A 12,389-nucleotide genomic window follows, 5' to 3' on the forward strand; every position below is an offset into this window, starting at 1 on the left:
CGAACTCGTGGCATCGTGCACTTCGCCACGGTATCCTGGTCAACTCAAAATTCTCACCGAGTCAAAAAGTCAACTTTTGACCCCCTTCGGTCAACGGTCAACGGTCAACCTCGGTCAACGTGCACGGATTCCGGTGCGATTTGGGACGGGGTGTTACAGCCTTCCCCCCTTACAAAAATTTCGTCCTCGAAATTTCCGCGCGTCACTAGAACAGATAAGGGTTCTGATCACGCACTTGCGCTTCGGGCTCCTACGTCGCTTCCTTGACTAAGTAGTTCCTTGCCAACCAATCCATGCCCAACACTACTTCAAGTCCGAATAGATCCAACAGGATTAGATCCGCTTCCATCACTTGATCTTCGATGCAGAAGAAACATTCCTTGATTAACTGGCTAGGCCACAAGGATTTTCCTACAGGAGTGGCTATTTCTAGCAGACATTCTAAAGGAGTAGGGGTCATACCGACCCGAACGACAGATTCTCTTGAGATGAATGAATGTGTTGCTCCCGGGTCTATAAGTACACATGTGTCATTACCAAAAATATTCAAAGTACCTGTGAAATTGTCGGGCGTAGTCCTGGCTCCCTGCTGCGTCATAGCAAACACCCGGCCTTGACTTGTCTGCTGGGGTCTCCTTCCTCTACCTCGACTCGATCCTGCAGACGGCTGGACTGATCCCGAAGAAACTCCTACTGGCTGACTCCCCTGGGAACTCTGTCCTGGAAATACTCCCGTATGCTGTGTCCGTCGACCTGCTCCTAGCACACTGCCGCTACCATAAGGGCAATCCCTCCTTATGTGGCCTGGCTGCCCACACCGAAAGCATAAACCATCCATCTGACACTGCCCAGAATGATTCCCCCTACAAAGTGGACAAATCCGCGGAGAACCAATGCGTGACTGCTGGTACGAGCTTGTATCCACACTGATCGAATGGCGAGCTGGCTGGGGCATACGATAACTATCTCTCCTCTGGAATCTGCCTTGTGGGCTTAACCCATCATTGTCTGAGCCTGAACTATGGCTTCTTTTAGTTGCCCCCTGTTGAGGTACTCCGCTATACGAACCTTCGAAAGATCTGCGCCGTGAGGGTCTGCGTATCTCCTCCTGTCTCTCTAGCTCGAGCGCTGCATCCCTGGCGGACTGATAGGTGGGATGTACTGATCCAGAAAGGGTATAGCCGATGCTCTCTTTCAATCCATCTATGAACCTCATCTTCTTCGTGTGATCGTCAGGAATCAGGTGCATGCAGAATTCTGATAGTTCCCGGAATCTCCTCTCGTACTCGGTCACTGTCATGTTCCCCTGTCGCAGTTCCTCGAACTCTCTCCTTCTTGCCTCACGATAGGCAGGAGGACAAAACTCAGTAGAGAAGGCAATCTTGAACTGATCCCACGTATGCCTTCTGCGGGTCTTCTCCATCTGCCACCACTTCCGGGCGTCTCCCTCTAACATGAACCCAGAAATCCTCACCATATCTTCATCGGGGCACTGCATCCCCTCTTCCAAGATTTTCTTCATGCTGGATAGCCACTTCAAGGCTGCTGCTGGGCCTTGGCTCCCATCGAACTCCACGGCTCCTAAACGTCGAGCTTGATCCACAGATCGATTACTAGAGCTTGAACCCCCTAAGGCTCTAGTTAGTTGAGAGACCAGATTTCTAAGGCTAGAACGACTTCCGGAACTCTCAGCAGAGCGTTCCCGAGTCCTACGTGTGTCCCGCCGACTCATCGTAGTAGATTATGAGGAAACAAACAAGAGTTTAGAAACAGGGACACTTAAGCACGATTACGAAAGGAAGGAATTTACGGATGGGCTGTACAGCAATGCACAGTCCCTTAGGATTACAAGAACCTATGCTCTGATACCAACTGTCAGGACCCGTCCAGAATTCCTTCCCCGGAACCCTAGACAGCCCTGATCCCAGGGAAACCCTACCGGACCCTCCAAAGGAAAATCCGACAGAGCCTCCCCTAAGGGATTTACTTACCACAAATTACCTGCACTGAAAACACAGTTCTAAAAACATCCCCTTATTCCTCCCACAAACTACAAACTGATTCCACAAATTCCGGCACTTCTCAAAGCAACAACAGTCCAGTGCATAAATAAAACAGAAGTATTCCAATAGTATACAGAGCTTTAAGAAGTGCTAAACAACAAAAATACAACAACAAGGCTGGAAAGAAATAATACACTGAAATGAAGAGTACAAAGAAACTTCTCGAAACACAACAGCAGCGGAAAACTTGGTTCGCTCCGGAAGAACGTCTACCACCACTTGCACCTAAGGGAACGGAATTTAAGAGTGTGAGATGCTAATCATCTCCGTGAGTAACCCGAACTACTGAACACCTTTTAATAATAATAATAAAATAATAATAATTAAGGAGTGGAACAAATACCAACAATTAATAATAAATAATAATAACCTTTGGAAAATAATGATTTCCCTCAAAACTCTCACCAATCGCTCCGTTTAAAATGTTCCCTTTTTAAAACTGTAACACCCCGTCCCAAATCGCACCGGAATCCGTGCACGTTGACCGAGGTTGACTGTTGACCGTTGACCGAAGGGGTCAAAGTTGACTTTTTGACTCGGTGGGAATTTCGAGATGACTAGGGCACCGTGGCGAAGTGCACGATGCCACGAGTTCGTAAACTGGTAGCACGTCGAAAACGGAGCTACGGTTTGAAAGTTATGGACGAAACAAGTTGCGGTCCAAACTGTACAAGGGGTGCCGGAGTTGACTTTTTGTTTATGGGGAATTGAGCTTTGACTCATGCGTGGTTGTGAAGTGCTCGTCGATACGAGTTCACAGACTAGCGGCACGCTCAAAATGGACATCCGGTTAAAAAGTTATGGACGTTTGAAGTTTACCGGATACCGTATTATTTTAATATTTTTTTTGGGTCGGTGAACAGTGAAATGCCACGTGTCAGTTTCTGATTGGTCCACGTGGCATGAACAGTATCATGCAGGGGTTTTATTTGTTAAAACACTCGGGGAAGAGAGAGAAAGAGAGAGAAGAGAGAGAAAGAGAGAGAGGAGAGAGAAAGAGCCACCGCCGGCCACCGGATTTTGTCACTGTTCCGGCCGAGTTACTGTACACGCGCCGGACAGAAAGCTTGCCCACCTCATTTCCGGCAAAACCTCCAAATTTCACGGCGAACGGCCGCCGGACGCGCCCGGATCGGACGTCCGAAGTTTGGCGGCGATTTTTCCCCTCCACCGCCGGCCACCGCGAATCGGCACTATTCCGGCCGATAAACAGTACACGCGCCTGACAGCCTTGATCCTCTCCTCAAGTCCGGCCTACCCACCAAAAATCACGGCCATCAGACCACCGACGCGCCGGGATCGGAGCGTTTTCCGGCGAGGGGTCGAAAATCTTCAAACGGTGATTTCTCCGCCGTCCGACCTCCGTTTTGCTCACCGTCGGTCCCGTTGGATTGCTCTCCTCACGATCTACAAATCTGCAAAATTTCACAGCAAACGGCCACCGTCGGAAATTACTGTTCCGGCGACGGTTGCCGGTGACGTGGCGGCCGCCGGAAAGTACTGTTCCGGCGAGTACCCTGAAAATTCCGGCCAGCTCCAGTCCGCAGTGTTCGACCTCCTGAACCCAAATCCGACTTCCGTTTCCACCAATTCGCGACGGTTTGGGAGAATTGCGGAGCCGAAACCCGAAAAGCTTCCCGATAAAATTCCGACCCCGTCGGGTACGATCATCGGAAATTAAGACCGGATCTGTGATTAGCATCACTCGAGCTTCGATTCGGTATATCATTCGTAAATTTTAGTTATCGTTTGGTGTTCGCTCCTCGGGTACCCATTTGGGGATTACCCGAATAAAATATTAATATTTGTGGTTTTGGTACTGTGGATGTTTTAGGTGCACGTGCAAGTAGCGGAGTCGATCCTGCGGAGGATCTTGATTGAGATACGTGCACAAGGTGAGTGACCCACCTTCAAATTAATTTTGGGGAATTTAATTGATGAATATATTATGTGTGAATTAAATATTTGGAATTTAATATCTATGTGCCAAATATTTATTGGATTTATTGTAGAATTATTTATGAATTTATTGGATTTAAGAAAATGCGAATTCTACAAATTTATGCCATGTGGAATTAGTTTATGGTTTTGAGGATTTTGAAATTGGTGTGGTTTTAATGGTAAATTGGGCATGATTTGATTTTCAAATATTTCAAAGAAAATATTTGGTTATATTGGTGATTTCAATTTTTATAAAATATGCCCATGGAATATTATGAGATTTGATTATGATATTTCGAGAAATTATTTATGCTATTGGGAAAATGTGGATATTTGAATTGATGGATTTGGAAGTTGGTGGATTTGAAAATCATGGAATTTATGGTATGGATTATAAGGAAATTGTGGAGAATTTCCCGGTTCAAGCGGATGGATTATGCCCGCTATGCTTATGAAAAATGTGAAAATTGTTTTATGATTTAAATTTATGGATTTTATAATTTTTAGATGCACCGTGCACGTACTGGTGTTCTGATTATGTGATATGGTATATGTGATATGGTTAGTGTGCACACGGTTGTGATTAGCGCGCAGGTGGGTGTGATTAGCGCGCAGGTGATGTGATTAGTGCGCAGGTGGGTGTGAGTAGCGCGCGGTTGATATTATGAGGGTGTCCTGTGGATGCCATCGGAGAGGGCGGCCACCCCCCTTTGGCCGGGACACCAGGTTAGCAGCGGCGCAGTGGGACGCCACGCGACCGTATGCCGGTTTCTTTCTATAACCTCCTGTCTGGCGGTACCTTGGGACGCTGGGTACTGTTGGCGCCACTGGTATATAGTGGGTGCATCAAATGATTTTCAGAACTGTGTTTTAAAAATAAAATGTTTGGAAACTGAATTGGAATTAAAGATATAATTGTTACCGCTTCTGGTTTTTAATTGATGTCTTGGTTTCGGGGAATATGGATAAAGGGTTTTGTGAAATTGTTTTAAAAGGGGAACCTTTCCAACTGAGAGAATTGTAAGGGTTTTGAGAGAAAATATTATTTCCAAATAATTATTATTTATACTTATTACTGTGATAATATATGGTATAGTAGTAGGGTCGCTCACTGAGATGATTAGCATCTCACATTCTTAAATTCTGTTCCTCTAGGTACCAGGTTGTCGGTGTTCACTCGGAGCGGACTTGATCTTCCTCGCTGTTTTAGTTCGGCAGTACCCTGTTATTCTTTTATTGCAGTTGTAATATTTCTTTCACTCTTGTTGTATTTATTTTGCACTGGATTACTGTATTTTTTTTTTTTTTAAGTACTGCAATTTGTGGAACCAATTTGTAGTTGTGGGAGGAATAAGGGGATATTTTTGAAGTGTGTTTTCAGTGCAGGTAAATTTGTGGTAAGTAAATCCCTTAGGGGAGGTGCTGCCGGATTTTCCGTTGGAAGGTTCGGTGGTATTTCCCTGGGATCAGGGCTGTCTAGGGTTCCGGAGGAGGAATTCTGGACGGGTCCTGACAGTTGGTATCAGAGCTCTAGGTTCTAGTATTCCAAAGGGACTGTGCATTGTTGTGTGTCCCATCCATGTCTAGTCTCTCGTTTTACCCGTGTGAAAGCGTTCTTTCTGTTTGTCTCGAAGTAAATTCGTTGCCCGAGTTTGAATAACTCTAATCTTCGAGGGTGTCAATTAGGATCATCTAGCCTAACGGGAAATTCCTATGGCCTAGTCGATGGTCGAGGATGCCTTTTCTTTTTGAAGGTCAAGCTTATCATCGTGAATGGTATCCGTTTCGTTCATGGAGAAGAAGGATGATTGCCTAAGGATGTGTGTCGATCGATTTCAAGGCGTCAAAATATTTTCCCGATCGATTATCAAAATTTAAATGCTTTTCAAAGTGGTATTTGAAATTAAAGGTGTTTTATTCAAGTATTTTTGGTTTGTGCTCGTACATGTATCTGTATGTTATATTGTTGATATTATACTGCACCATATGGAGGCGGCGAACCAATGTGGTCCATGTAGAGCTAGCCCCATGATCATGTTGCCTACGAGCCCAGGGAATTGGACGGCCAATATAGGCAACCACCCTGGTTTGTATTGGTAGCAGAGTGTCGGCGACAGTTGGAATCATGGATTACGTAACATGTAGAAGGTGTCGTACGTACCTCCATTACAAGCGTGCATATTTTATTTTATGCTATGGATTTTAAGATATGATTTTCAATGTGGAGTTTTAACAACTGCCTATGCAAGTTAGGTATATTTGAAAAATATATTTTATTATTTGTTTTATGTTATGGTTTTTTCAAGAGCGACTTAAGGGTTAAGTATTGCCAGTCGAGAATCCAAAGAAGGGTATCGTTGAGTTCAAAAAGGAGATCTTAAAGGAAGTACGCGATTCAAAGTATGCGATACCCCCCAAGGGTATAAAGACGTATGGAATGCTCACTGGATGACATGGTGGTTTGGCACGATAAAGGAAGTTGCAAGATCCGAATAAAGGTACTTAAGTCACCGACAAGTAAAGTAGGGAGATGTAAATATGGATTTCGTGCTTAAACTATCGTTCACAAAGAGAAGGTACGACAGCGTTTAGAGAATCAAGCAAGCTCCGGATAGCGACTAAAGTTCTACTTGGTGGTTGATGAGGTTAATGAGATGAGGATGATTCCTTAGGCATGGTTGGATGTTTAAGCATGGTTATTTTTCATTCTAGAAGCTAAGATCTTGATATCTTATTTCCTTGGAGATTTAAGGTTCGTATTGGTGGTGCTTTATCGATTCAAGGTGGTTGATATTGTTGGTGATAATTTACAATGATAAGGAGTATGATTTTTGGGACGTAGTTAGAATTTAAGAAGTGTGGAATACTTTATTGGGTTAAGGATCTAGTGATTTGTTCATAGTATTGGTGGTGATGCTAGAATTAAGATTTAAATTTCTTATTGCTTGAGGTGTGGATTCATGGAATTTATTTGAAATGGGGAAAACTTAGGGTTTTCAAGAATGGTATTTAGATGTTGAGAATTTTATTCATGACCTTGATGAATTTAGTTAAAAGAAAGATTGATGTTTGTCGAGGTTAAGATTATTGGTTAATCAATGAGGAGCAAGGGTTTTATAATTGTAAGTACTAGGAGGGTAATCGAAGACAAGTGAATTAATCTCAACCTTAACTTGGTGATACCAGTATTTGAGGAAATTAGACTTAAGTTCTAATCTTACCTTTTAAAGTGCTGATCGAGTCACGAGAGTTGGTTGTTGGTTTAAGGATGCATGCTTTAGAAGCACCTTATGGTTAGCGTTCGACTATGACCAAGACTTGCAGATCGTGTTCTCGTGGACCAATTTGACTATCCTTAATTAGTGGGCATGAGAAGGAAAGTTGCACAAGAGGGAAGTTAAAGTCACTATTAGGCGAATGTAGTGGCAGATGCTTTGAGTAGGAAGGCTACTGGATCCCTTGCTCACATCCAAGTCATCCAACTACCTCTCATGGTGGAGTTGAAGAAGATGGGGGTGTTAGTGCATATGCATCCTTCAGGAGTTCTCATGGCTAGCTTCCAGGTACGACCGGTGTTGGTGGATCGTATAGTAGAGACCCAAATGGAAGATTCTAAGTTGAGGACAATTAAGGGCAAGGTACAAGAAGGTCTTGATCCGGAATTTTCCATAAGGAGGATGGAGCCCTCGTGTATAAAGGACGACTTTGTGTTCCGGATACCCCAGGACTCAAGAAGGAGATTTTAGAGGAGGCGCACAGCTCGATGTATGCGATGCATCCTGGGAGTACCAAGATGTACCGGACGCTTGTTAAGTATTATTGGTGGATTGGTATGAAGAGAGAAGTGGCAGACTTCGTATCAAAGTGTTTGATTTGTCAACAAGTGAAAGCAGAAAGACAGAAGCCTTTGGGACTACTCCAATCTTTACCGATTCCCGTGTGGAAGTGGGAAGAACTCAACATGGACTTCGTATTCAAGCTTCCTTCCACACCTAGAAGGTACGCGGCATTTGGGTAATCATTGATCGTCTCACCAAGTCGGCACACTTCCTACCGGTACGAGAACATTTTTCACCCGAGAAGTTAGCCCAGTTGTTCGTGCAAGGCATACGTGAGATCAGTTCAAGATGGCCTTCTCTACTGAGTTTTGTCCTCCTGCCTACCGTGAAGCAAGAAGGAGAGAGTTCGAGGAACTACGACAGGGGAACATGACGGTGACAAAGTACGAGAGGAGATTCCGAGAACTATCAGAATTCTACATGCACCTAATTCCCGACGATCACACAAAGAAGGTGAGGTTCATAGACGGATTGAAAGAGAGTATCGGCTACACCCTTTCTGGATCAGTACATCCCACCTATCAGTCCGCCAGGGATGTAGCGCTCGAGCTAGAGAGACAGGAGAAGATACACAGACCCGCGAGGCGCAGATCATTCGAAGGTTCGTATAGCGGAGTACCTCGACAGGGGGCAGCTAAGAAGAGCCATAGCTCAGGCTCAGACAGTGATGGGTTAAGCCCACGAGGCAGATTCCAGAGGAGAGATAGTTATCGCATGCCCCAGCCAGCTCGCCATTCGATTAGTGTGGATGCAAGCTCGTACCAGCAGTCACGCATTGGTTCTCCGCGGATTTGTCCACTTTGTAGGGGGAATCATTCAGGGCAGTGTCAGATGGATGGTTTATGCTTTCGGTGTGGGCAGCCAGGTCACATAAGGAGGGATTGCCCTTATGGTAGTGGCAGTGTGCTAGAAGCAGGTCGACGGACACAGCATACAAGGGTATTTCCAGGACAGAGTTCCCAGGGGAGTCAGCCAGTAGGAGTTTCTTCGGGATCAGTTCAGCCGTCTACAGGATCGAGTCGAGGTAGAGGAAGGAGACCCTAGCAGACAAGTCAAGGCCGGGTGTTTGCTATGACGCAGCAGGGAGCCAGGACTACGCCCGATGATTTTACAGGAGAATCCTTGTGGCCTAGCCAGTTAATCAAGGAATGTTTCTTCTGCATCGAAGATCAAGTGATGGAAGCGGACCTGATCCTGTTGGATCTATCCGGACTTGAAGTAAGTTTTGGGCATGGATTGGTTGGCAAGGAACCACTAAGTCGAGGAAGCTACGTGGGAGCCCGAAGCGCAGGTGCGTGATCAGAATCCTCATTTGTTCCAGTGACGTGCGGAAATTTCGAGGACGAAATTTTTGTAAGGGGGGAAGGTTGTAACACCCCGTCCCAAATCGCACCGGAATCCGTGCACGTTGACCGAGGTTGACTGTTGACCGTTGACCGAAGGGGTCAAAGTTGACTTTTTGACTCGGTGGGAATTTCGAGATGACTAGGGCACCGTGGCGAAGTGCACGATGCCACGAGTTCGTAAACTGGTAGCACGTCGAAAACGGAGCTACGGTTTGAAAGTTATGGACGAAACAAGTTGCGGTCCAAACTGTACAAGGGGTGCCGGAGTTGACTTTTTGTTTATGGGGAATTGAGCTTTGACTCATGCATGGTTGTGAAGTGCTCGTCGATACGAGTTCACAGACTAGCGGCACGCTCAAAATGGACATCCGGTTAAAAAGTTATGGACGTTTGAAGTTTACCGGATACCGTATTATTTTAATATTTTTTTTGGGTCGGTGAACAGTGAAATGCCACGTGTCAGTTTCTGATTGGTCCACGTGGCATGAACAGTATCATGCAGGGGTTTTATTTGTTAAAACACTCGGGGAAGAGAGAGAAAGAGAGAGAAGAGAGAGAAAGAGAGAGAGGAGAGAGAAAGAGCCACCGCCGGCCACCGGATTTTGTCACTGTTCCGGCCGAGTTACTGTACACGCGCCGGACAGAAAGCTTGCCCACCTCATTTCCGGCAAAACCTCCAAATTTCACGGCGAACGGCCGCCGGACGCGCCCGGATCGGACGTCCGAAGTTTGGCGGCGATTTTTCCCCTCCACCGCCGGCCACCGCGAATCGGCACTATTCCGGCCGATAAACAGTACACGCGCCTGACAGCCTTGATCCTCTCCTCAAGTCCGGCCTACCCACCAAAAATCACGGCCATCAGACCACCGACGCGCCGGGATCGGAGCGTTTTCCGGCGAGGGGTCGAAAATCTTCAAACGGTGATTTCTCCGCCGTCCGACCTCCGTTTTGCTCACCGTCGGTCCCGTTGGATTGCTCTCCTCACGATCTACAAATCTGCAAAATTTCACAGCAAACGGCCACCGTCGGAAATTACTGTTCCGGCGACGGTTGCCGGTGACGTGGCGGCCGCCGGAAAGTACTGTTCCGGCGAGTACCCTGAAAATTCCGGCCAGCTCCAGTCCGCAGTGTTCGACCTCCTGAACCCAAATCCGACTTCCGTTTCCACCAATTCGCGACGGTTTGGGAGAATTGCGGAGCCGAAACCCGAAAAGCTTCCCGATAAAATTCCGACCCCGTCGGGTACGATCATCGGAAATTAAGACCGGATCTGTGATTAGCATCACTCGAGCTTCGATTCGGTATATCATTCGTAAATTTTAGTTATCGTTTGGTGTTCGCTCCTCGGGTACCCATTTGGGGATTACCCGAATAAAATATTAATATTTGTGGTTTTGGTACTGTGGATGTTTTAGGTGCACGTGCAAGTAGCGGAGTCGATCCTGCGGAGGATCTTGATTGAGATACGTGCACAAGGTGAGTGACCCACCTTCAAATTAATTTTGGGGAATTTAATTGATGAATATATTATGTGTGAATTAAATATTTGGAATTTAATATCTATGTGCCAAATATTTATTGGATTTATTGTAGAATTATTTATGAATTTATTGGATTTAAGAAAATGCGAATTCTACAAATTTATGCCATGTGGAATTAGTTTATGGTTTTGAGGATTTTGAAATTGGTGTGGTTTTAATGGTAAATTGGGCATGATTTGATTTTCAAATATTTCAAAGAAAATATTTGGTTATATTGGTGATTTCAATTTTTATAAAATATGCCCATGGAATATTATGAGATTTGATTATGATATTTCGAGAAATTATTTATGCTATTGGGAAAATGTGGATATTTGAATTGATGGATTTGGAAGTTGGTGGATTTGAAAATCATGGAATTTATGGTATGGATTATAAGGAAATTGTGGAGAATTTCCCGGTTCAAGCGGATGGATTATGCCCGCTATGCTTATGAAAAATGTGAAAATTGTTTTATGATTTAAATTTATGGATTTTATAATTTTTAGATGCACCGTGCACGTACTGGTGTTCTGATTATGTGATATGGTATATGTGATATGGTTAGTGTGCACACGGTTGTGATTAGCGCGCAGGTGGGTGTGATTAGCGCGCAGGTGATGTGATTAGTGCGCAGGTGGGTGTGAGTAGCGCGCGGTTGATATTATGAGGGTGTCCTGTGGATGCCATCGGAGAGGGCGGCCACCCCCCTTTGGCCGGGACACCAGGTTAGCAGCGGCGCAGTGGGACGCCACGCGACCGTATGCCGGTTTCTTTCTATAACCTCCTGTCTGGCGGTACCTTGGGACGCTGGGTACTGTTGGCGCCACTGGTATATAGTGGGTGCATCAAATGATTTTCAGAACTGTGTTTTAAAAATAAAATGTTTGGAAACTGAATTGGAATTAAAGATATAATTGTTACCGCTTCTGGTTTTTAATTGATGTCTTGGTTTCGGGGAATATGGATAAAGGGTTTTGTGAAATTGTTTTAAAAGGGGAACCTTTCCAACTGAGAGAATTGTAAGGGTTTTGAGAGAAAATATTATTTCCAAATAATTATTATTTATACTTATTACTGTGATAATATATGGTATAGTAGTAGGGTCGCTCACTGAGATGATTAGCATCTCACATTCTTAAATTCTGTTCCTCTAGGTACCAGGTTGTCGGTGTTCACTCGGAGCGGACTTGATCTTCCTCGCTGTTTTAGTTCGGCAGTACCCTGTTATTCTTTTATTGCAGTTGTAATATTTCTTTCACTCTTGTTGTATTTATTTTGCACTGGATTACTGTATTTTTTTTTTTTTTAAGTACTGCAATTTGTGGAACCAATTTGTAGTTGTGGGAGGAATAAGGGGATATTTTTGAAGTGTGTTTTCAGTGCAGGTAAATTTGTGGTAAGTAAATCCCTTAGGGGAGGTGCTGCCGGATTTTCCGTTGGAAGGTTCGGTGGTATTTCCCTGGGATCAGGGCTGTCTAGGGTTCCGGAGGAGGAATTCTGGACGGGTCCTGACAAAAACCTTTTCGCAAAACCCAATGTGCATACCTCCCAAAAACCAAGGGATTGAATAATTTAACAACAAAAATTAAATAAATACATACCCCAAATATATAATAAAAATATAATAAATTATAGTAAATAAATTTTGAACACCTTTGGGGTTTAAACCATTATTT

The sequence above is a fragment of the Ziziphus jujuba genome, chromosome 3 (genome assembly GCF_031755915.1).
Source record: "Ziziphus jujuba cultivar Dongzao chromosome 3, ASM3175591v1".
Lineage (NCBI taxonomy): Eukaryota > Viridiplantae > Streptophyta > Magnoliopsida > Rosales > Rhamnaceae > Ziziphus > Ziziphus jujuba.